We start from the raw sequence: 23,255 nt of genomic DNA on the forward strand, positions 1-23,255 counted from the left end.
GTTTTTCTTCATTTAATGAGATATCCATGTGGTTCTTAGACTTGCTTTTGTTGATGTGATAAATTATGTTAATTTATTTGCGTATATATTGAACCAGCTTTGCATCCCTGAAATGAATCCTCTTTGATTGTGGTGTATGCTTTTTTGGATGAATTGTTGAAGTCGATTGGCCAAAATTTTGTTGAGAAGTTTTTCATCAATGTTCATCAAACAAATGAGTCTATAGTTCTCTTTTTTGATGAGTCCCTGCCTGGAATTGGGATGAGGGTTATGATGGCTTCATAGAATGTGTTCGGTGTGAACTTTCTCTATCAATTTCATTGAAGAGTTGGATGAATATTGGTTTGAGCTCTGCTTTGAAGACCTTGTAGAATTCTGCTATAAAACCATCTGGTCCTGGACTTTTCTTAGCTGGGAGGTCTCTTATTGCTGTTTCTATTTCAATGCTTGATATGGGCCTGTTAAGATGAGTTAACTCATCTTGGTTTAGTTTTGGCAATATTTGCTAGGAAAAGGTCCATTTCTGTCAAGTTCTCAAACTTATTAGCATAATGATTTGAGAAGTATTCCCTTATAATGTTTCTGAATCTTGGTTGTTTCCGTGGTGATGTTTCCATTCTCATCTCTGAGTGTATTTATTTGAGTGTGTTCTCTTCTTTTTCGGATAAGATTTGTTAAGGGTCTGTCAATTTTGTTAATTTTTTCGAAGAACCAACTCTTTGTTTTGTTGATTCTTTCTCTAGTTGTTTGGATTCTAGCTCATTTAATTCTCATTTAATTTTAATTATTTCTTTCTGGCTACTGGAATGGGGTTTATCTTACTGCTCATTTTCAAGGAGGTTTAGCTGTGTCATTAAATTGTTGGTTTAAGATCTCTCCAATTTGTTGATGTAGGAGCTCAGAGCTCTGAGTACTGCCTTTGCTGTGTCCCAGAGGAGCTGGTAATTTGTTTGTTCATTTTTGTTGAAAAGCATGAACATTTGAATTTCCTTTCTAATCTCTTCCATGACCCACTTGTGATTCAGCAGTGTGTTGTTTAGCCTCCATGTGATACCGGACTTTCTTTGGTGGCTTTTGGTGTTGAGTTCTAATTTTATTCCCTTGTTGTCAGAGAGAATGTAAGGTATAACTTCAATGTTTCTGAATATGGACAAGTTTGCTTTGTAGCCTAAAATGTGGTCTATTTTAGAAAATGTTCCATGTGCTGCTGAGAAAATCGTGTATTCTGATGCTGCTGGGTGAAATGTTCGGTAGATGTCTGTTAAATCTACTTGATCTATGCAGCTGTTTAGATCTATGTTTCTCTGTTGAGTTTTGCCAAGTTGATCTATCTAGTGGGGAGAGTGGTGTGTTAAAATTTCCAACAATTAATGTCTTTGGATCTATGTGAGATTTTAGGGAAAGTAGTGTTTCTTGGATAAATTTGAGTGCTCTATTGTTTGGTGAGTAGATATTTAGAATTGCAATATCCTCCTGAAGGAGAGATCCCTTAATTAGTATGTAGCGACCTTCTTTATATCTTCTCACGAATTTTCATTTGAAGTCTATTTTATCTGATATTAGGATTGCAACTCCTGCCTGTTTATTGAGGCCGTTTGCCTGGTAGATTGTGTTCCTGCTTTTAACATTGAAAATGTGTTTGTTTTTATGGGCAAGATGTGATTCCTGAGGGCAGCACATAGAAGGATCTTGTTTTTTAATCCAACTAGACAGTCTATGTTGCTTAATTGGAGAGTTCAGTCTGTTAACCTTAAGAGATAGGACTGAGAGGTGTTTGGGAATTCCTGCCATATTATGCACCTTCTTGCGGGCTGCAAAAATTGGGTTCTTACTATGGTTCTTGGATTCTCAGTTTGGGTGCAGTTTCTTGGTCTTTATTGTGGTCTTGTTGGTTTTCTATGTGGAGGACATCTTTAAGAATCTTTTATAGGGCTGGTTTGGTGGAGATATATTTTTTCAATTTTTCTTTTCTACAGAAGATTTTTACTTGATCTTCGGTTATGAAGGAGAGTATAGCTGGGTACAGTACTCTTGGTTAATAGTTGTTTGTCTTTAGGGCATGACATACATCATTCCAGGCTCTTCTTGGTTTGATTGTCTCTGCTGAGAAAACTGAAGTGATTCTAATTGGCTTCCCTTTATAGGTGATTGATCTTTTCTCCTTGACAGCTTTGAGGGTGTTTCCCTTGGTTTGAATTGATCCTGTGCGGATTATAATGTGATGGCAGGATGTCCTGTTCTGGTGTGGTCAATTTGGGGTTCTAAAAGCTTCTTGTATCTGAATAGGCCTATCTTTTTGCATGTTTGGGAAGTTCTCTGCTAGGATTCTGTTAGACAAATTTCCTAGACCATTAACTTCTGTTTCTATGTGCTCCTCTACACCCATTATCCTTAGATTAGGCCTTCTAATGGTGTCTTCCAAGTGTTGGATAGATCTATCATATTTCTTGGAAATGTCTTGGATGGTTTTATGTTCTTTCTCTATAATATCTTCAATCCCTGAGATTCGATCTTCTGCCTGGTCTAACCTGCTTTCAAGACTTTCTCCTTTTTTTTTTTTTTTTCTCTTTTCCTTCTAATTGGTCAGCTTTGATGGCTTCAAATTCTTTGTTCAAGCTTTGTTTTAGGTATTGTATGAACTTCTTTACTTCCTTAATTTGGTGTTCAGTGTTTATTCTCAAATCACTTAATTATTGGTAATGTTTTCCTTGGACTCCCTTTCCTTGTGTTGAGTTCCATTCAGCATTCCCTTTGTGGTCTCCCTGACTTCCTTCAGCTCTCTGTTAATGGATTCCATGAATGCCTTTAGTGATCTTTGTGTATTCACTTCCTGCTCTCTCACTGTATATCTCTTTGATTAGGTTCCTCCCGTTCGTGGGATTCCTGTAGTTCTCTTTGAGTGTTCTCAGCCTGCTCACAACTTTCCTGCCTTTCTCTTTGAGTATACTCAAGCTGCTCATGCAAATCCTGTATCAGTTTTTGAGTAGGTACCTCACGCTTATGATATTCCTGTATATACTTTTGGATTGCCTCCTCTCTCTCCCTATCACACTCATACAGAGTCCTTTGTATGTTTTCAATCTTTTCATCTATCATGTTTGCCAGCAGTGTTTGTAGAGCTATTTGGGAACTCTCCCCTGGATTATTCATTAGCTGTTCTGTCCCCTTATTATCAAGATTGGGATTTGAGATACCCAGACTTGCATTTTTCTTGTGTTTTTCCCGCTTACTCTGCCCATTTGAGATAAAAATAGTACCAGTTTTGTGCTAGAACACTATCTTAAGGCAAGCATCAACCAAAGTCTGAATTTGCACAGTCAATAGTCTACAGATACAAACTAGTTCAACAGATACATCTATTCAACCTCAACCAAGTATATGTTAATTGGCTATGAATCGCAAAGAAGAATTTGGAAAACCAGAATTTATTAGGATTAGGGAGAGAAGTATTTAAGAAATAGGAATAGATTGATGTGGGAAGGCACAGGGAGAGTTAACTAAGTCCTAATCTCAAAGCAGGAAATAGGTAGGGTAGGATGAAAAAAGAGATAGAGAAAAAGAAGAAAGAAAAGGGAAAAGAAAAAGACTAGAAAAAATAGAAAAGTAAAAATTAATAATATTATGCAGGTCGAAAACAATCTATTTAGAGAAGAACGTGAATATATTAAGAGAAGGGGAAGGATATAACGGAGATGTGAAAAACTTAAAAATCAAAATGCTTAAATATTACATAGGTATAAAGAGGTTGTACTGCTATTAAGGAATTTAAGTCTCAGGGGTTTTGATTTGAGTAATAAATTTGTGGATTAAGTGTGTACACCATGGAGGATAGGGTCTAATAGTAAACTACAGGTTTATCTGAGGATATGCAGGACAAGAATTAAGTCACATAAAGAAGAACGAAAGAGAGGAAAAGGTGAAAAGGAAAAGAAAGGAAGAAAAAAAGATCCGAAGTTCAGTAAAGCTAAACAAAAAACAAAAAGGTAATTAGAAAAGAAAAAAAAAAGAGAAAGAAAACAAAAAAAAAAAGAAAGAAAAATGCACAGTCATGTATCCCTAAAATAAAAATTATAAGAGGAAAACAAAGTTACTGGAAAACAATCTTCTTTAAAAAAAAAAAAAGGCAAAAATTAAAGATTAAAAAAAGTTTTCGAAAAGAAAAAAAAAAAATTTATATAAGTTACCCAAAGAAACAAGAAGAAGAAGAAGAAGAAGAAGAAGAAGAAGAAGAAGAACAGGAGGAGGAGGAGGAGGAGGAGGAGGAGGAGGAGGAGGAGGAGGAGGAGGAGGAAGAAAGTTCTTTGATTTTTTTGTGAGGGCTGGGAAAAGTCCTGTATCGCACTTGTGTCTGTAACCAGCCTCTTGTTGGAGTCTCTGGTCTGCTTGTGGTCCTGTGGCTTGGTTGGTTTCTTAAGTCAGTTTGTTGGAACAGGCAGAAAAATGCTCTGCTTTACCCAGGAATTTGCAATCCTCCTCCTAGGCTAGTTCAATGGGAGGCAGATCTGCTTTGAGTATCACAAAAGAGGGAGATGCAGTGATGAGGCTAAGTTCTGGATAGAGTTGAGGCCTTTCAACAAACAGTAGCTTTTCCCGGGGGCTAGTTTGTGAAAAACTCACAGAGCCCAGCCTGGAGCCATTCTCAGGGTTTCTGTTTACTGAATTTAAATCGATTGTGGAGGCTGCTAGAGGGAGGGGCACCCTCTGGCTCTGATTACCTAGTGAAGAAAGCCACTCCTAGGACTGGCACCCAAGCTGGGTGACTCTTCCCTGGGTGGAGCTGAGTCTGGCAGATCACACCGCCATTAAGTTCTTGTGACCTGCTAAATGACTCATTTTATTCCCATGCTTGAGTTGGATCTAGCAGCTTCCCCGAGCTTTGTCGGTATTCAAGATGGAGATCTCCATTACTGGGTGGGGGGTAGGGGTGGCCTTCCCTCTTCTGCTCTCTGAGAAGGAGTGAGGACATCAGGCTTGTACTCATGCCGAATCTTGGTTCCTGGGTCGTCTCTGGTCTGCGAACTGCAGGATAAAGATGTCTGCTCCTTGTCGGTTCTTACTGGTGTTGAGTAGAATCTGCTCGCCTGCTGTGTCTGGCTCCTTCGTCCCGGACTCTCTGTGGCTCAGGTATGGTGCCTGTGGTCGCTGCTGTCACCGCTGCTGCCACTGCGGCAGCTGCTGGCAAGAGCTCAGATCTGTCTCCTTGCCTCGATTTTCCCTCTCTGGCCTAACTCTCTGTCCTGTGATGGCACACTTGGTGTGATTCTCTGGCTTAGGACTGTTCACTGGAACTCTAAAACTGCTTTCTATGTGAGAGCTTGTTTAGACTCCAGCTTCTCCTCCGCCATCTTCCCAGAACTCCTCATGAGTACATTTCTTATCCTCTTAACATCCCCTCCCTTCCTCCCCCCCAAATCCCCTTCCTTTCCCCATGACCCCACACCAAAGTTGTAAAGTTCCTTTTCGACATAACAACTTGTACATTTCATTGTTGCAATTGGCCCACCTGTATTCCCATTTAAACGATTTCTTTTTCCCCTTCCCCTCCACAAATTATACCTACATCAAATACAGTGATAGCAGGGATCTTGCCTTTTAATTCAACTAGACAATCTATGTCTCTTAATTGGAGACTTAAGCCTGTTAATGTAAAGAGATAAGACTGAGAGGTATTTGGGATTTCCTGCCATTTTATCCACCTTCTTGGGGGCTGCAAAAACTGGGTTCCTCCTATGGTTCTTGCATTCTCAGTTTGGGTGCAGTTTCTAGGCCTTTATTGAGGTCTTGTTGGTTTTCTATGTGGAGGACATCTTTAAGAATCTTTTATAGGGCTGGTTTGGTGGAGATATATTTTTTTCAATTTTTCTGTTCTATGGAAGGTTTTTACTTGACCTTCGGTTATCAAGGAGAGTATAGCTGGGTACAGTATTCTTGGTTAATAGTTGTTTGTCTTTAGGGGATGGCATACATCATTCCAGGCTCTTCTTGCTTTGATTGTCTCTGCTGAGAAAACTGAAGTGATTCTATTTGGTTTCCCTGTATAGGTGATTGATCTTTTCTCCTTGACAGCTTTAAGGATGTTTCCCTTGGTTTGAATTGATCCTGTGCGGATTATAATGTGATGGCAGGATGTCCTGTCCTGGTCTGGTCTATTTGGAGTTCTAACAGCTTCTTGTATCTGAATAAGCCTATCTTTTGCATGTTTGGGAAGTTCTCTGCTAGGATCCTGTTAAACAGATTTCCTAGACCATTTATTTTTGTCTTGAGGTGTTCTTCTACACCCATTAACCTCAGTTTAGGCCCACTGATGGTGTCTTCCAAATGTTGAATAAATCTATCATGTTTCTTGGATTTGTCTTGGATGGTTTTATGTTCTTTCTCTATAATATCTAGGCTGTCTTCAATCCCCTAGATTCGATCTTCTGCCTGGTCTAATCTACTATCAAGACTTTCTACTTTGTTTTTTATTTCTTTTCCTTCTAATTGGTCAGCTTTGATGGTTTCAAATTCTTTCCTCGAACTTTGTTCTAGATTTTGTAAGAACTTCTTTACTTCCTTAATTTGGTGTTCTGTGTTTATTCTCAAATCACTTAGTTGATTTGTTACGGTTTCCTTGGACTCCCATTCCTTATGCTGGCTCCACTAAGCATTGCCTTTGCACTCCTGCTGATTTCTTTCAACTCTCTGTTTATGGATTCCATGAATGCCTTCATTGATCTCTGTCTAGTCTTACCCCGAGCTCTCAGTTACTCTATTTCTCTTTGATTAGCCTCCTCAGGTTCACACAATTCCTGTAGCTCTCTTTAAGTGTTCTCAGCCTTTTCTCATACCATTCCTGACTTTCTCTTTGTCTATTCTCAGCCAGTTTATGCAATTCCACTCTATTTTTTTGACTGATCTCAACTTTCTCACGCAATTCCTGTCTATCTCTTTGACTGATGTCAACCTGCTCACGCAATTCCTTTATTTCTCTTTGAGTGTTTTCAATCTGCTCGTGAAATTCCTGTATCAATCTTTGAGTAACTTCCTCATGCTCATGACCACTCCTGTATTGATCTTTGTTTGCCTCCTCTCTCTCCTTATCATGCTCACAGGGAGACTTTTGCAGGTTTTTACTCTTTTCATTTACCAGTTTACCTGTAGTGTTTGTAGAGTTTTTGGGAACTCTCCTCTAGGTTATTCATTATCTGTTCTGTTCCCTGATTGTCATGAGTGGGAGGTTGAGATCCCCAGGCTTGCTATTTTTCTTGTGTTTTTCCGGCATTGTCTGCCCATTTGAGAGTAACACCAGTTTTGTGCTAGAACACTATTTTCAGGCAAGCATCAACCAATGTCGGTAGTTGCACTGTCAAAAGCATGCAGAAACCATCTGTTTCAAGAGATACAATCTATTCAATAACAAACAACTATGTCTTAATGGCCTAAGAACAGTAAAGGAGAATTTGGCAGCCAAAAATTATTAGATTAAGGGAAAACGTGGGGGAAAATAGAATTACGGGGATGTGGGATGGTGAGGGAGAGTTGAATTAACCATGTCCAAATCTCAAAGAGAGAAGTGGATTGGACAGAATGATAGCAGAGAGGGAAAAAAAGAAAAAGAAAGAAAAAATAACAAGAAAAAATGAAGAAAAAGAAAAAATGGAAAAACAAAACTTTTAAATTAAAAAGTGAAAACCTTAAAAACTGCAAGTTTTAAGCAGTACTTTTAGAGAAGAGTGGGAATGGGATGAGAGGTGGGGAGGGATAGAAAGGAGTCAAGAAAAACTAGATAAATAAAAATGTTTTAAAGTATTATGTGTTTATAAGGAGGTAATACTGCTATTAAGGAATTTAATTATATGAGGTTTTGAATTGAGTAATACATTTCTGGATTAAGTGTGCACACAATGGAGGATAATGTCTAGTAATCGACGACGACAGGTATATTTGAGGGTGAGCAGAACAGCAATTAAGTCACGCACAAAAGAATGAAAGAGAAGTGAGAGAATGAGAAAAGAAAGAGAAATAAAGGTCAAAAGGTTAGTGGAGCTTAAAAAAAGCACATACATATATACACCTTAAATAAAAATTTACATGAAGAGAAAAAATAACAGAAAACAAAAATTAAATAAATAAAAATTAAAAAAAATAAAAATAAGGTACAAAAAAAAGCAAGTTCTTCAACTATTTTTTGGGGGGGGAGAGGATGGGGAGACTCTTTATCTCCCTTGTGTCCATAACCAGTCTCATCTTGGAGTTCTGGTCTGTTTGTTGTGTTTGGTTTTCCTATGGCTTAAGCAACTAATTAGGTTGCTTAAGTCAGTTTGTTTGGGCAAGGAGAAAAATGCTCTGCTTTACCCTCGATTTTGTGATCCTCCTCCCAGGCTAGTTCAGTGGGAGAGGGATCTGTTTTGAATATCACAAAAGAGGGAGATTGCTGTTTCCTTTAGTTTGGGGATACTATGATGAGGCTAGGTTTTGGGTAGATTCGAGGCCTTTCAGCAAACTGTAGCTTTTCCCTGAGGGCCTAGCTTCTGAGACACTCACAGACCCCTGCCTCAAGCCTTTCTCAGGGTTTTTGTTTACTGAATTTCAATTGATTGTCTAGGCTGCTGTAGGGTGGAGCAGCCTCTGGCTCTGTTTACCCAGGGAAAAAGTCACTCCTGGGAGCAGATTTTCTTCTGCTTGGGCTGGGTGACTTTTTCATGGGTGGAGTTGAGTCTGGCAAGTCTGAGCAGATTCCTGTGACCTGCTAAATGACTGTCTGGTTTTCCCCCAAGGCCTGAGTTAGAGCTAGCAGCTCTGCTGGGTCTTTGTCAGTACCAAAGATGGAGACCTCCTGTAGTGTAATGGGGGATGGGTGCCTTCCCTCCACTGCTCCTTGAGAGGAGTGAGGATGTCAGGCTCCTACTCACACGGCTGGAGTCTTGGTTCCTGGGTCGTCTATGGTGTGAGATCTGCAAGGTGAAGATATCTGCTCCTTGTCAGTTCTTGCTGGTGTTCAGTAGAATCTGCTCGCCGGCTGTGTCTGGTGCCTTTGTCACAGACTCTCTGTGTTGCTGGTATGGCAGCTACACCCGGAGTCACAACCGCTGCCGTAGCTCCTGCCAGCAAGTCCTCAGATCTGTCTCTTTTCCTGGATTTTCTCTGTCTAGCCAAACTCTCTGTACTGTGATGGCACACTTCATGTAATTCTCTGGGACTGTTCACTGGAACACTAAATCTGCTTTCTATGTGAGAGCTTGTTTAGCCTCCAGCTTCTCCTCCACCATCTTGCTCCAATCCTCTAGAATTCAGTTTATATGGCAATTGTTTCAATGGTAGGTTTGATCTAGGGAAGTAGATATGTCTGCATTAAAAATATTCCAAGCAAAAAATAGTACCTGCATTATATTTCAGCCACTTAAATAGGGCTAATTGTACTTTTCTCCAGAATGAAGTTTATCAAGCAAAGGGAGAAGAACCAGTTTGCAAATATGAATATCTTTTTCTTGGGGGGGGAGGTCCAGTCGTGAAGCCTGAACTCTGGACTAGGGCACTGTCCCTCAGCTCTTCATCTCAAAGCTAGTGCTCTACCACTTGAGCCAAAGCGCCACTTCCGGCTTTTTTCTTTGTGCTTATGTGGTGCTGAAGAATCGAACCCAGGGCCTTGATCATGCAAGGCAATCACTCTACCATTAAGCCACCTTCCCAGCTCCCAAATGTGAATATCTTAAAGTTACCTTTACCTAGGAAATATGTTACACTGTGTAATGTATTAAACAAGTAGTGAAACCTGTGTCTTAGAATGTGACATGAAGAAAAAAATCAAAGACATGACGTCTGGGATTTTCTCACAACTATTACTGAATAAGCATATGTAAAAACAGTAGGAAAGAAGGAAACACTCAATATAGGTTTTTATAAAATAATAAGTCAAAGAAAATAGATATAGGTGGCCATATAATAAGTCAAAGAAAATAGATATAGGTGGCCATTTCTTTTTATATATTTCCAGGCCTAGAATGTGTTACCCATAGTTTTAGTGATTGTCTTGATAACATATGACATGAAGGTTCAGTTCACAATTGTATTTCAAATTGTTGGAAACATTTTTTGAAATGTTTACTAATGTTTATTATCTATTAGCAGTTAATGTCATCTTTTATTATTCCCTTCTTTGCAACTGGCATCTTCTGATGAATACCAGAAAGTCTTTTGGATAGGTTATTTTGCTTGACTTCAGGGACCTTCCTATATCTCTAAGGTCTTTTGGTTCAAAGCCAGAGCTGTACTAGTTTAAACAATTGATATGCTTCTAGTGTTCTAAAATGCTTGACTTCCACTTGAGTGGGTCTGATCAACTAAGCATTAGCTTCAGCTATCTTGGATTGGAGATCTGAGCCACCAGCATTCAGGTATGAAATTTTGCAAAAGAAAACCATAATGAAAATTGCTAAAGAAACTTTTGGGGAAATAACACTAAAACCTGTTCTTAGAACTCAGTTATAAATGGAAGCACAACTCCTAGTACACATGTGCAGTGATTCTGAACCACAAAAGAGAAGAAATATAAATATTTTCTGGTGTTCAAAACCATAACATGAATATCAGTAACTTTTGCATTTATGCTTGCTTGATACTATAGTTTCCTAAACTGATAGGAAAAGAAGCATTCTGATTCTGTTGCACATACCACGATTTTTTTTTTTTTATTGTGAAAATACTGTACAGAAGAGTTTCAATTACATGGGCAAGATGATGAGAACATTTCTTATCAAATATTGTAGCCTGCTCCTTTGTTTCCACTTCCTATCCCTTCCCATCCTTCCCCTGACCCCCGACCCAATCCTCCCCACTCCCTCCTCCCCCGCACCAAAGTTGTAAAGTTCGTTTTCGACATAACGACTTGTACATCTCATTGTTGCTATGGGTCCACCTGTATCCCTATTTAAATGATTTGTTTTTCTCCTTCCCCTCCAAAAATTATACCGACATCAAATACAGTGAATGCAGGGGTTATACTGTGGGGGAAAAGCAACAAAGAAATAATTTTATAAATGCGTTAGAAACAATCGCATGAAAGAAAAAAAAAAAAAACATTTGAATACATATCTTAGGGTTCATGTCCCTAACATCACCTTATCTGACCTTTTCTGCTTGACTCAGACATATACTAGATATTGCAAATAAGGGAAACCATGGGACCTATGTTTCTTTGGGCTGGCTTACTTCACTTAACATAATTGTTTTTCCCAGCCTTTCCATTTCCTAACAAATGGGGCAATGTCATTCTTTCTGATGGAGGCATAGAATTCCATTGTGTATATATACCACATTTTCTTGATCCATTCTTCTACTGAGGGGCATTTGGGTTGGTTCCATATCTTAGCCATAGTTAATAATGCTGCAATAAACATAGTCGTACTGGGAGCTTTAGTGTGGTCTTGTTTTTAAACATTTGAGTAAATACCTAAAAATGGGATTGCTGGGTCATAGGGGAGCACTATGTGTAGTCTTTTGAGGAACCTCCATACTACTTTCTTACTGCATTGTTGGTGGGAGTGAACTCATTCTTGCAATCTTTATTATCCAGCTAAAATTTCTGGGAAGGCTCTTAAGGCCATCAACTTTGTTGTTTTTCTTTATCATTGTATAATGTTAGAGCCAATCCAATCTAATCTAGCACCTCATTCAAGTATGTAATTCTCCCTTTGACAGAATCCTTGGAAGATCGTAGCCCAAGTTTTGTTTGGGTCGCAATCAAATCATCTGGCAACAACATGTAAAGAAAATGTTTTACTTATGATGTACTATTGTCTGTTAAAATTCAAAGTAAAGAAATAGGATAAATGAATAAGAAAATTTCTGTTCAATATACCCATATATTTTGCTCTCTACAAACAAAGTTTTGGATTGCTGTCTGAACTCATGATCCTGTAATTGGTGGCAAAAGTCAAGTATAGTTTCACTAGGACCGATAAGAAATGCAATCACTCAAATAACTTCATATCAGAAATACCTTATATGAATGTTCTTCTCATTCTATTATAATCTGTTTAAATCAGGGAAGCCATATATAACAGTATTATGTTGCGCCAATCTTTTTATAACCATTTTCATGATTTGAGGATTCACTCATCACATCAATTGTGATAGTGTAAATGGCAGTATCTTCAAATGGTAATTGATAAATTTACAGACTTATGGGTGGGTTACCATGTCTTCCTTCTCGAATTCATTAATGAATATTATAGGAATGACTATCTGATTTAAATTTTTTCCACAAATTAGTATAAGCTATTTGAGGAGATTCTTTTTTTGGGGGATGGGATTCCACTCCTGGGGCCTGAACTCTGGGCCTGAGAGCTGTCTCTCAGCTCTTCAGCTCAAGGCTAGCACTCTACCACTTGAGCCACAGCACCATTTCCGGCTTTTTTCTTTTTGATTATGCGATGCTGAGAAATCGAACCCAGGGATTCATGCATGCAATACAAGTGCTCTAGCACTGAGCCACCTTCCCAGTCCCAAATTGAGGAGATTCTTGAGATGATTTACAATTCGTACTTTGCAACGATACATATTAATAAAATGTATTTAGAGCTATTCTTATAGACCAATACATACATGGATTTCAAATTTCACATTCCTTTATAAAGTATAAATATGCGTTGGTTATGGTATTGATTTGAAATTCAAAATTAGATGTGTAAGTACAAAAGATATGCTATCTCTTAATGAATATTTATGGGATTGTTTAAAGAATTTTAATTGCTAGAATGAACTTGTCCTTCTAGAGTCATAATAGAGATTATATTTTTGATTTTATGGTATTTGAAAAAATCAAGTCTCTCTGACATAGCAAATACAGAAAAAACTGAAAAATAATTGGATTTTCTTGGAATTCTTTGTGAGCATCTATTTAATTTGCAATCATGCAATTTGTCTTGCTTGCCAATATGAGACCTCTTCTGTTTTATAAGTGAGACAATAGATTCTAGTTGCATTGATAATGTTAAGATTTTTCTCCTCTGATCAGTCTAGGTTAAAAATCAGCTTATTCAACATGAGACCAAAATGAATTTATGTGAGCCTGTCATCATGGTCAGGCCTCATACATTCTTCCAGTGAAAACGTAGTAAATATACTAAGAATTTGTCCTTAAAAGTCTGCTGTATGTCAAACATAATACAAAATTACGTGAGGATGAATTGGCAGTTTATATAGTGAAGAAAGTGCTGAGGAGGAGTAATAGTAATAAATGAATTCACACTTGCATCTGATGACAATTTCATAATTCATGAAGATTTTAGCAAGGACTAAAACTCATCCTTTTTAAAAACTGAACAGATCAATTTAATATTTGATCAATAGAATACATTTATCCCTAGGGTTGGAGAGTTTCTCATCCTCTGCTATGCAGAGGAAAAAGAATATGTTATGGGAAACATTTTTGGGGATAGAAAACAATACTTGAGCCAGGCCAGGTGATAACATTAATTCTAACATCTCAGTTGTTTGACACATAAGGATCTAATTATAGGGGCTGGGAAGGTGACTCAGTGATAGATCGCTTGCGTTGCTTGACTGAGGCCCTGGGGTCGATTCATCAGCACTGCATAAGCAAAAAGAAAGAAGCCGGAAGTGGCATTGTGGCTCACGTGGTAGAGCGCTAGCCTTGAGCTAAAGAGCTGAGGGACAGCGCCTAGGCCCAGATTCAAGCCCCATGACAGGGAACCCCCCCCCCCAAAAAAAAGGATCTAATTATAGATTAAGGAAGTGTAGGATTTTTTTTCACATTCATTTCTGGAATTAATACCCTAAAAATCGAATACTATAGAGAACATTATCCTTAAGGAAAACCATGGTTACTCATAGACCTGCAATGTGCATGAATATGGGAACAGATAAACTCAAAAATCATCAGAGCAATCTGGATAACAGAGAAAAAAAAGCCTGGTACATGTTGCTTAGGGACCTGTAGGAGTCAGAGATCTGATCTGAGCATCAGATCTCAGGAATATTTGTCACACTCTCATCAACAATTAACCATCTCAAAACTGGAAGTGGCTCTGTAGCTCATGTGGTAGAGCATTAGAGCTCTGAAGAGATCAGGGATCATGCCCAAGCCCAAAGTTTAAGCCCAATGACCAACAAGAACAATAAGCAAAGACAGGAATAGAATGCAATATTCATCAACAATGCCCCATACTCACTGGTATTTCCAAAAATATCTGAATTTTTTCCTTCCACATAAGAGCCAGATTTTATTCACTCCCTATTCTTAATATCATGTATTTTCTATCTGAATTTCAGAAAGTAATGTTTAATGAGGCAGTGATATTTTATTACTTCATTAGTTATTAGAACACAATGTGATTACTAATGGGATTACTAATTCTCTTTCCTTATGCTAATATATTTCACTTATGGAATCATAATTTTTCTGACATCTGAAAAGTAGATGCAAAGAAGCTGTAAATTCATGAAATAATCTGTGTCAGTGTAGGAGACCATGTCGCTTTCTTCAAATTTATCCAACCCTAGCTTTGCCCATCTAATGTATGTATGTATGTATGTATGTATGTATGTATGTATGTATGTATGTATGTATCTATCTATCTATCTATCTATCTATCTATCTATCATCTATCTATCTATTTATCTATCTATCTATCTATCATCTATCTATCTATCCATCTATCTATCTATCTATCATCTATCTATCTATCTATCTATCTATCTATCTATCTATCTATCTATCTATCTATCTATCTATCTGTGAGATGATTTGTGTTTGTGATCAGATATTTCTGTTAGCTGTCCATTTGTAGATGCAAATTTTGTGTCTCTATGTACAAACAGAAATGGTGTACATTTTTTCCTCTGCTGTTTCAACACGCATAAGTCAATGCTGGGCACATTATTATGATTTTTGGAATTGAAAAGTGAGGATATTTTTCCTCCCTTGAATTCTTGATTTTACTCCATTATGGTAAAAATTAATCACAGGTTATCATGGATATTTTTGTGTGTCTTCTTTGTCAATGAGTATTGAATCCTTGATTGGTTCACTGATATTAAAGGCTCTTACCCTAGGCTCGATCTAAATATTGGTATGTCTCCGGCATAGAATTGTCATAACCATACATTGCTTTCTCCAATGTTAATGGAGAAAGCAATGTTAATGTAGGAACGTTATCCTAAGTTAATGGAAATTTTCTATGTTCATTTAAAAGTGCAACATTTCAGTGTTCATACTAAGAAGTGACATGCATATATGTGTGAAAGGTTATTTTTCTGAACTGCTGAATATATTTAGTTGATACTACCTCATAATGTAGTTGTGATTTCACAATAGCATTTGTTTTGTACATATATAAGAATGGAAAATCCGTTTGTTTTTTTGAGCCATGAAATATTTCTTGTAATTGTACCTGAAGGCATTTGCATGGTATCGCTTCATATTTTACTTGCCTATCATAAAAATGTATTCTTTGGTAGGATACATCTCATAAAACAATCACTGTTTGTGGGTTGTTTTTATGCATCCGTTCACAAATATTGTAATGCAGCGTTGATTTAAATTCAGTGCAATAACATTACATAGTAAAACCAGTATGGATTTTCTTTTCTGTACCAATCCTTGAAGTAATTCTTCCTATTTTCCTGGATGCATGATACATCCATGGATACATTACATGAAACCTAGTTCAGAAACTTTGCCAAGACATGGCTGAGCCTGAATGGGTGACATTAGAGTAAATTTTGAAGAACTGGAAAATAATCGCTGAAGTAATAGATTTACTAGGGTCACACTTCAAATGTTCAATGAAGTTTGTGTTGAGGCAGAGGTGTCTAAGTGTAATTTGTGAAGTTTGTATACAGTGATCAAATTTCAATGGAAATGAAAGTGTAAGTAAGGATGACATTTTTTGAAAATAACTGATCATGTGCTCTCATTAATTTTTGATTATCTCTTTAACTGCTAGTGAAGTTCTTTTCCATATGCAGAATACAGAATTTTATATATATATATATATATATATATGTATATATATATATATATATTCTAATGTTTTTCACAGAAAGTAAAATAAAATTTTTGCTATTCTTTGCAGGAATTATTCTATGAACAACCCATGAGTTCAAACCATTTCTCATTGTTTCATCAACATGTTACATTTATTAATATATTGTGATGCTCACTCAACCAAATGAATTCATTTTAATTTCTACTACCTATTGTGTCCCTATTTATCCTTACCTTGAATCCAAAAGTCCAGCTGGGTGTTTATGTCCTTATTGGAATTTACCATGTCACTATCCACATAGACATGGTAAGGTTGGAATATAGAAACTTCAATAATCAAATCAAAATCTATATTTGTTTCCCAATAGAGAAAAAAATCATAATTCCTTATTCACTGTCCTTAAGTTTGCCTGTGAATATCATCTTCCATTTCATATATTGATATAATTGCAGAGCCTAATAAATACATAAGAAAAATGTAATGATATGAGGCCTCTTATACAAATCTTACACCAATTATTTATTCCCATATAGAATAGCCATTAAAATTTCAAAATGATTTTTCAACCAGCATTCTGAAGCACATATCTTACTTTACAAGCTTTTCATCCATCTCAATGATTTTAGCATGTAATCTCATCTAAACAAGGATTCTGGGAATTCTTTGCAAAACATGTGGCAAAAAAACAGGTTAATGTAGGTGTACACAAAATAACATTCAAATTTTTTTCTTTTGAAGGGACAAATTGCCATGTGAGATAGCATGATAATTTTAGGGCAGGAGGTTATGCATCTTTTGGCATCCTAAAATGTTCCAAGAAAGAGTGGAATGTATCTGTATAGTGTAACAATATAGTTTTATGGAACCACATTCGATGACTAACTTCATATTCAATTTGTGTGTAATTTGCCCCACATATATGTGCACCCACATATTTATGGTTGATTAGGCAATGTGGTCCAAAAGGTTTCTGATTCAAAATTGAATAATTTTTGAACCATATTTTAGGAGATCCACCTTGTAAAAATTGTTAAGACTCCTATGTGATAAATTGAGTTGAATCTTTTGGGTACAGATAAGGAAGTTAAAGATGTAAGAATATGGCTCATATCTATTATTGGCATTGAAATGGGAGAGTTACTGATTATGGGCTTATAATTGCAAATATTTCTTGGATTTCCTTCAGAAATTGTGAGCAGGAATGAATTCAACATTAATTTATGAGAGATAGTTTGGAACCTGTAGACTCAGAGAACCCTGAGCCTTTTCTGGTAGGGATATGAAGAACACAGATCTATCAACACATATCTGTGTATAGACTGAAAACCAATCTACAAACAAATCCATCTGTAAACTTATGAAAATAAAAATAAATATATGTATCGATATTCTTTTTCATTAAACTTATTGTGTGTTACGTAGTGATTATAATTATGTACGTAAGGCAATGAAACGCTTTCTTGTCACATGTTACCTTATCCTTCATTTTTCTTACACTTTATTCTGCTTCAAAACTCCCCCGCCCCTGTTGTAAATGCCATTTTCAACATGTTGTCTTGTGAGGATTTTTTTTGGCATTGGTTCACCCGTTGTCCTCTACTTCTAAATTTTTTGATTCCTCTTCTTTGCCGTACTCAGATTAAAGTTTATACAGTCCAGAGGCTACCAAAATCCAATATAGTGACAAGAAGGGAAAAACCCTATGAAAAAACAAAGTAAAAACAGCCAGAAAAGAGAAATAGCTTTACACAATATTTTTAAAAAACAAAAACAAAACAAAACACCAATCATGATAAACCTCACGTTCCTTGGAGTTCAGTTTTCTTACCCTAATCTTCTTGTTCATATATACATAGCAATTAAGCTCTTGCAATCCTCTTTGGATGAAACTGGGCATATATCAGTTAAGACAAATAAAAGAAAGTAGGGCACCTATATTTTTAAATGCCACTTCTAAAGAAAATATATGACTCTTAATTAGGTAAGTTTAAATAGAAGTAGGGTAAACGCAGTAAAATGAAAAAGCAATATTCAATAAATAGTGTTGTAATACTCATTAAATTCTTATAAAAGCTTATAGTTAGATTATACATCACCCTGTGTCAAAACACTTTCCTAATGAATCAGACCTTGAAGTTAAAATATTCAGAATGGAAGCAATACAGAAATCCTAGGTCTCGTAAAACAGGTTGAAACTTTGTCATTACAGAAGCACAAATACAGCAAGACAAAAAATATTAAAGCAAATATATTGCTTGAACAGGCTCAGATTCTTTATAACAAAGGACATAACTAAATCGGTAAATAAAAAGTCAAAAGACTGGGAGAAGATCTTCACTAGCCAAGAAATAGAAAGGGTCTTAGAGCTGAAATATAAACAAAATTCAACAAGTCAAATACCCCCCTCCAAAAAAGAAAAACCTGAATAATAACCCCACTCTAGAAAAAGAAGTATACATAAATAAAGAGAGACTTTACTGATGGCTAATTGAGAATGGCCAAAGGACATATGAAGAAATGCTCAATGCCTCTGACAATAAAATCAAGCCAAATAAAGTCAATACTGAAATTCCAACACATTCCATTAGAATGGGGAAAACCATAGGGAAAACCAGGAACAACCCCAGACACCTGAGAGTAGATTAATGGATCAGAAAATGTGGGGTATAAATACAATGGAATTCTATTTTCCATTAGAAATAATGACATGGTGCCATTTGAAGGAAGTGGAAAAACTTACATATATAACATGAATTAAAGGGGGCCAGACCCAAAGAAACGTAGGCTCCATGGTTTCTCTTCTTTCTAAAAACTGGTATATGTCCATTTTAGTCCTAGAAGAGGATCACAATAGCTTAATATAATAACATGCCCATAGAATATTAGGCTAAAGAAAATAAACTCTGAAATACCAAATCAGTTCATTTCTCTTTCTTGATTTTTTAAAAAAATGTACTATGTAAAGGTATTTCTCTTTACTTGCCTTTTCCCTTTATTTTCCTATATTTTTACAATGTTGTCACTGTATTTGCTTTTGTTACACACTGTATTCCATGTAAGTTAATGAGAATTAGGCAAGGGATGGGAAACAACTAAATCTGAGCAAAGGATAATGGGCGAACTATACAAGAACAATCCCAACAAAACTACATGTTGGGAAGAAACATTACACCTGGTGGGAGAGGATAGAGATTTTAGGCCATTAAGAAAAAACCAGTAAAAGCGAACAATGGATAAAAACATATGATGAGGCAAGTACTCATTCATTGCTTACATATGTAATTCAAATCCCTCTGTACATCACTTTGACAAGATTTCATTAGGAAGAAGAATATTGATAAATACACTCTTCTCAATTCTCATAAGTTTACATGTAGATACTTAAGTCGATGGCTGTGTATTACATATACATACATGTGAAAATAGTTCTGATATCTTGACATTCCCAAGGGCATATTCGCTAGGTCACCAGGTTTCAAGACAACATTTACAAATTAACGTTGAAATCATTTTTTTTCAAATATTTCAGAAGGAATCTAAATAGTCATTTGAAATTGCAAACCAGGAGCTCCTGATGCTCAAATATGCTCCAAATCAGAAACCCTCATATTTTCACACCTATCATAAAGGTAAGCAAGACTCTCCCATTTGAAACTTCTTCATCTGTAGTCAAATACTTCATTTATTTTGATTACGTAGGAATCTAACAAGTCATAAATATTTTTTGGCCAGAGGGATCTTCCTAAAATATACTTTAAAGTTTATTTCATTTAGCAATAGGAATGTTGTGGACCAAGAATGCCAAATGAACTAAAAAATTGTGTGACAGGTGTGCATAAATATGAGGAGCAATTTATACATAAGTCAAAAACAAACGTTCATTGGATACGGTTTCACTAACTGATCTTGAATTACAATCCAAACTTACAGATTAATCTTCGCATAACATTTTAGTAATATAGTGGAAATTTTCTCAAACGATGCACAAATTCTTGTCTGATAAATCACAGATTCTCTGTACAAAATATAGCATCTTTAGGGAGTGCACATTGCCTCCCAAAACTAATAAATGTAGGTTGTTTAGACTTCTGCAAGGATCTATTTTTTCCCTGCCAGAGACAATGGGAAGAATTCACAGAATTTTTCTGCCGATTAGATGACATATGAAAAATATTGAGATGATTTAGAATCTTGTGTCTTGAGAAATACGTTGCAAAATTAGGTGGTTTAAAAAACCATAAAATTTTCCTAGCCATTCTTCTTTTTGGAACACAGAAAATAATTGGAAATTTGTATTATAAAACACACATTATTTTAGCTTTCTTATGTTTTTATAATAGTCTACAATATTAACAAGTGAAATGGAACATATTATTCCCAGACAAATGCAACTATTGTGAGGGGTCAACTTACATTTAGAAGTTAGCAAACAGTCCTTTCCTCAGGTTTCTTTCTTCACCCAACAACCTAGGCATGCTAAGTAATGGGCACTTGGCTAAATTCAAGGTGTCCCTGAAAGACTCACTTATGGCTTGTATGCCATTCAATCCCACATTTTGTTTGACTGAATGTTCTCCAATTAGGCATAATTATTCATTGTGTAAAATAGTCAAGATTCTTGATTCTCCCTAAGATCAGAAAAAAGCTGATCCTTTTATATCTTCCTTGACAATTCCCTGTAACTCATGTCCCTGTCAATGTAGGACAAAACATTCATTTAACTTTTGCATTCTCAGGAAAGACTTAATTTCGAATTCCATGTTGGCATGTCAATATTCCCAAAGATTCCTTTGTACATTGGTAAATATCTACTGACAGTAAGACGTTCATGGAAGACTCATGATAGTACATAACACATTGTTAAGAATCAAGATATATGTAGGAAAAGGCCATTAATATCACACATTCTCTCTCACATGGAAACCCCTTTGTAATGAGACTGAAATGTTTTTGAAGGAAAATTTTGAATTCATAGATTCAGAACTTTGACAAACCTCTCTATACAATTCCTGCAAAAATGTCATCTCATCATAAGGCATTGAGTAATCTGAAACACTTCTGCCCATACACTATGCTTTCTACACCTTCAATGTTACACAGAAATATTGAAAATGCTTCTCTTCTGTCTATTTTTCTGTCTTGGAATTTGTACTGTGAGCTTGGGCATTGTCTCTGCACACTTTAACTCAAGGCTTGAGCTCTGGCACTTGAGAGAGACCGCCACTTTCAGTTTTCTGGTGGTCATTTGGAGAAAAAAAATCTCATGAACTTCCCTGCCTTTGCTGGTTTTGAACCTTATCCTCAGATCTCACCTTCCTGAGTACTTAGGATTACAGGCCTGAACCACTGGCACTCAGCTGTTCTTATTTTTCTCTAATAAAGTACCATAGTATTAACTTAAAATTATTCACAAAAATTAAAACATCTAAGAATTTTCACAGCATCTCTGGAGAGAAAATTTGCAATGAAGTTGTTCCAGTCCTTTGATATTGCTTCCGCCTGAGAAGAAACCCAGGTATTAATGAAGAAGGAAAAGGAAAATTATCAGACACATGTAGATCTAAAATGAATAAACATATTCAGAAAATATTGAAGATATTGTAGGAAAATTATCTTTCATTTGGAAAGAATTCATTTAAGTGAGATTACATTAGTAGCCAGTGTTTTTCATTTTTAACCATTGTTAAAAGAAAAGATATATATTGAGAAAAGATATACCTCTAAAAGGGTGCTACCATTTGCCTCTTTGTTATAAGATTAGATACAATTTCTACACTTTATTTACTATCTACACAGTGAAATATATTTCTCATCTCATATTCCCTTCCTGAAGACACTTACTTTGTAAAAAATTACTTTTATTCAAGACTGGACAAACTCATTAATTCACAACATTCACTATTCCTCACTATCCCCACATTTATCCTTCTAATCCTCATTTAGAACCAAATTCAATGCCTCCATCAGAAAGAATGACATTGCTCCATTTGTTAGGAAATGGAAAGAACTGTAAAAATATATATTAAGTGAAGTAAGCAAGGCTCAAAGAAACATGGGTCCCATAGTTTCCCTTATTTACAATAAATAGTATAAATCGAGAAGTAGAAAAGTCCGAAAGCTATGTACATATGACCATACAAGATGATAAATGAAAGGAATCCATAGATAGGGACACAAGTTGTTTCTACTTTCTTGTTATTGTTTTTAATGATTCTAAAGTACTTACGTGATTTGTTTCTCTTGTATGTTCTTCCCCTTAGTTATAACCCCAGTTTTCACTGTATTTGATGACAATGCCCTGCGTGTTTTATATAAATTTTTCTAATGTGTGGAGGGAAGGAAAATAACAAATGCCGAAACTGGATACTGGTTGACGCCTTATAACAATGAGATGTATAGGACATTATATTCAAAACCAGCTTTACAATTTGGGGGTGTGAGAGAGTTGAGGAGTTGGCTTGAGAAGGGATTGTCAGGACAAACAAAGTAGGAGGAGATAATGCATGAAAGGAAATGTACTCATTATCTTACTCATGTAACTGCAACCCCTCTGTACACTATATTTTCAATGATTTTTTTTAAAAAGGAACTGAAGTAGTTCCTGCTGCCTCATAGTCCAGGTGGAAGGGCATGGTAATTATTGGATAACTGACATGATAGTGATAAAACCTTCTTCATGTGAGTACATGTCTTCTGTAGGTGATCAAGAAATTTGAGGGGTCATTATGAAAAAAAGTCTTCTATTGCCCTATATGCACACAATTTTAGGTCTAATTTATAATATATGAATTTCTGATTTCCTGTTCTTATGAAAACTGCTATAAAAAACAGTAAAACCTGCACTTGCAATTAGTGCACCAATCAAACCAGACAGAACAGTAAACACACCAAATAAGCAGGATGATATTTTTATATGTGAGTTACAAAGGGTTAGAAAGCCCCAAGTGTTCAATTCTACCGAACAATAGCAGAGTTCTCAGAAAATCTAAAAGGGAAAAAAATAGAGCATGCTGGGTGACATTTGTTTTTATTATTTGTACCTGCAGGGAAGCATTGACTTGCCACAAGGTGTAATGATGTTCACTAAACTGAGTAATCATGACAAAGATTATGGTTCGATCAATGATAGAATAGCTGAAGTCCCATCCTGCAGGCACATTGCAAGCAAGTGACTACTGCTGTTGAGACACCTACTCGATGTTAGTCCTTATCTATCCAAAGGGTAAGCAGAAAGGCTCGATTTATTTTCATTCCCTATCATGTACT

Source organism: Dipodomys spectabilis, unplaced genomic scaffold (genome assembly GCF_019054845.1).
Source record: "Dipodomys spectabilis isolate Male_0828 unplaced genomic scaffold, ASM1905484v1 ptg000164l, whole genome shotgun sequence".
NCBI classification, from domain to species: Eukaryota; Metazoa; Chordata; class Mammalia; order Rodentia; family Heteromyidae; genus Dipodomys; species Dipodomys spectabilis.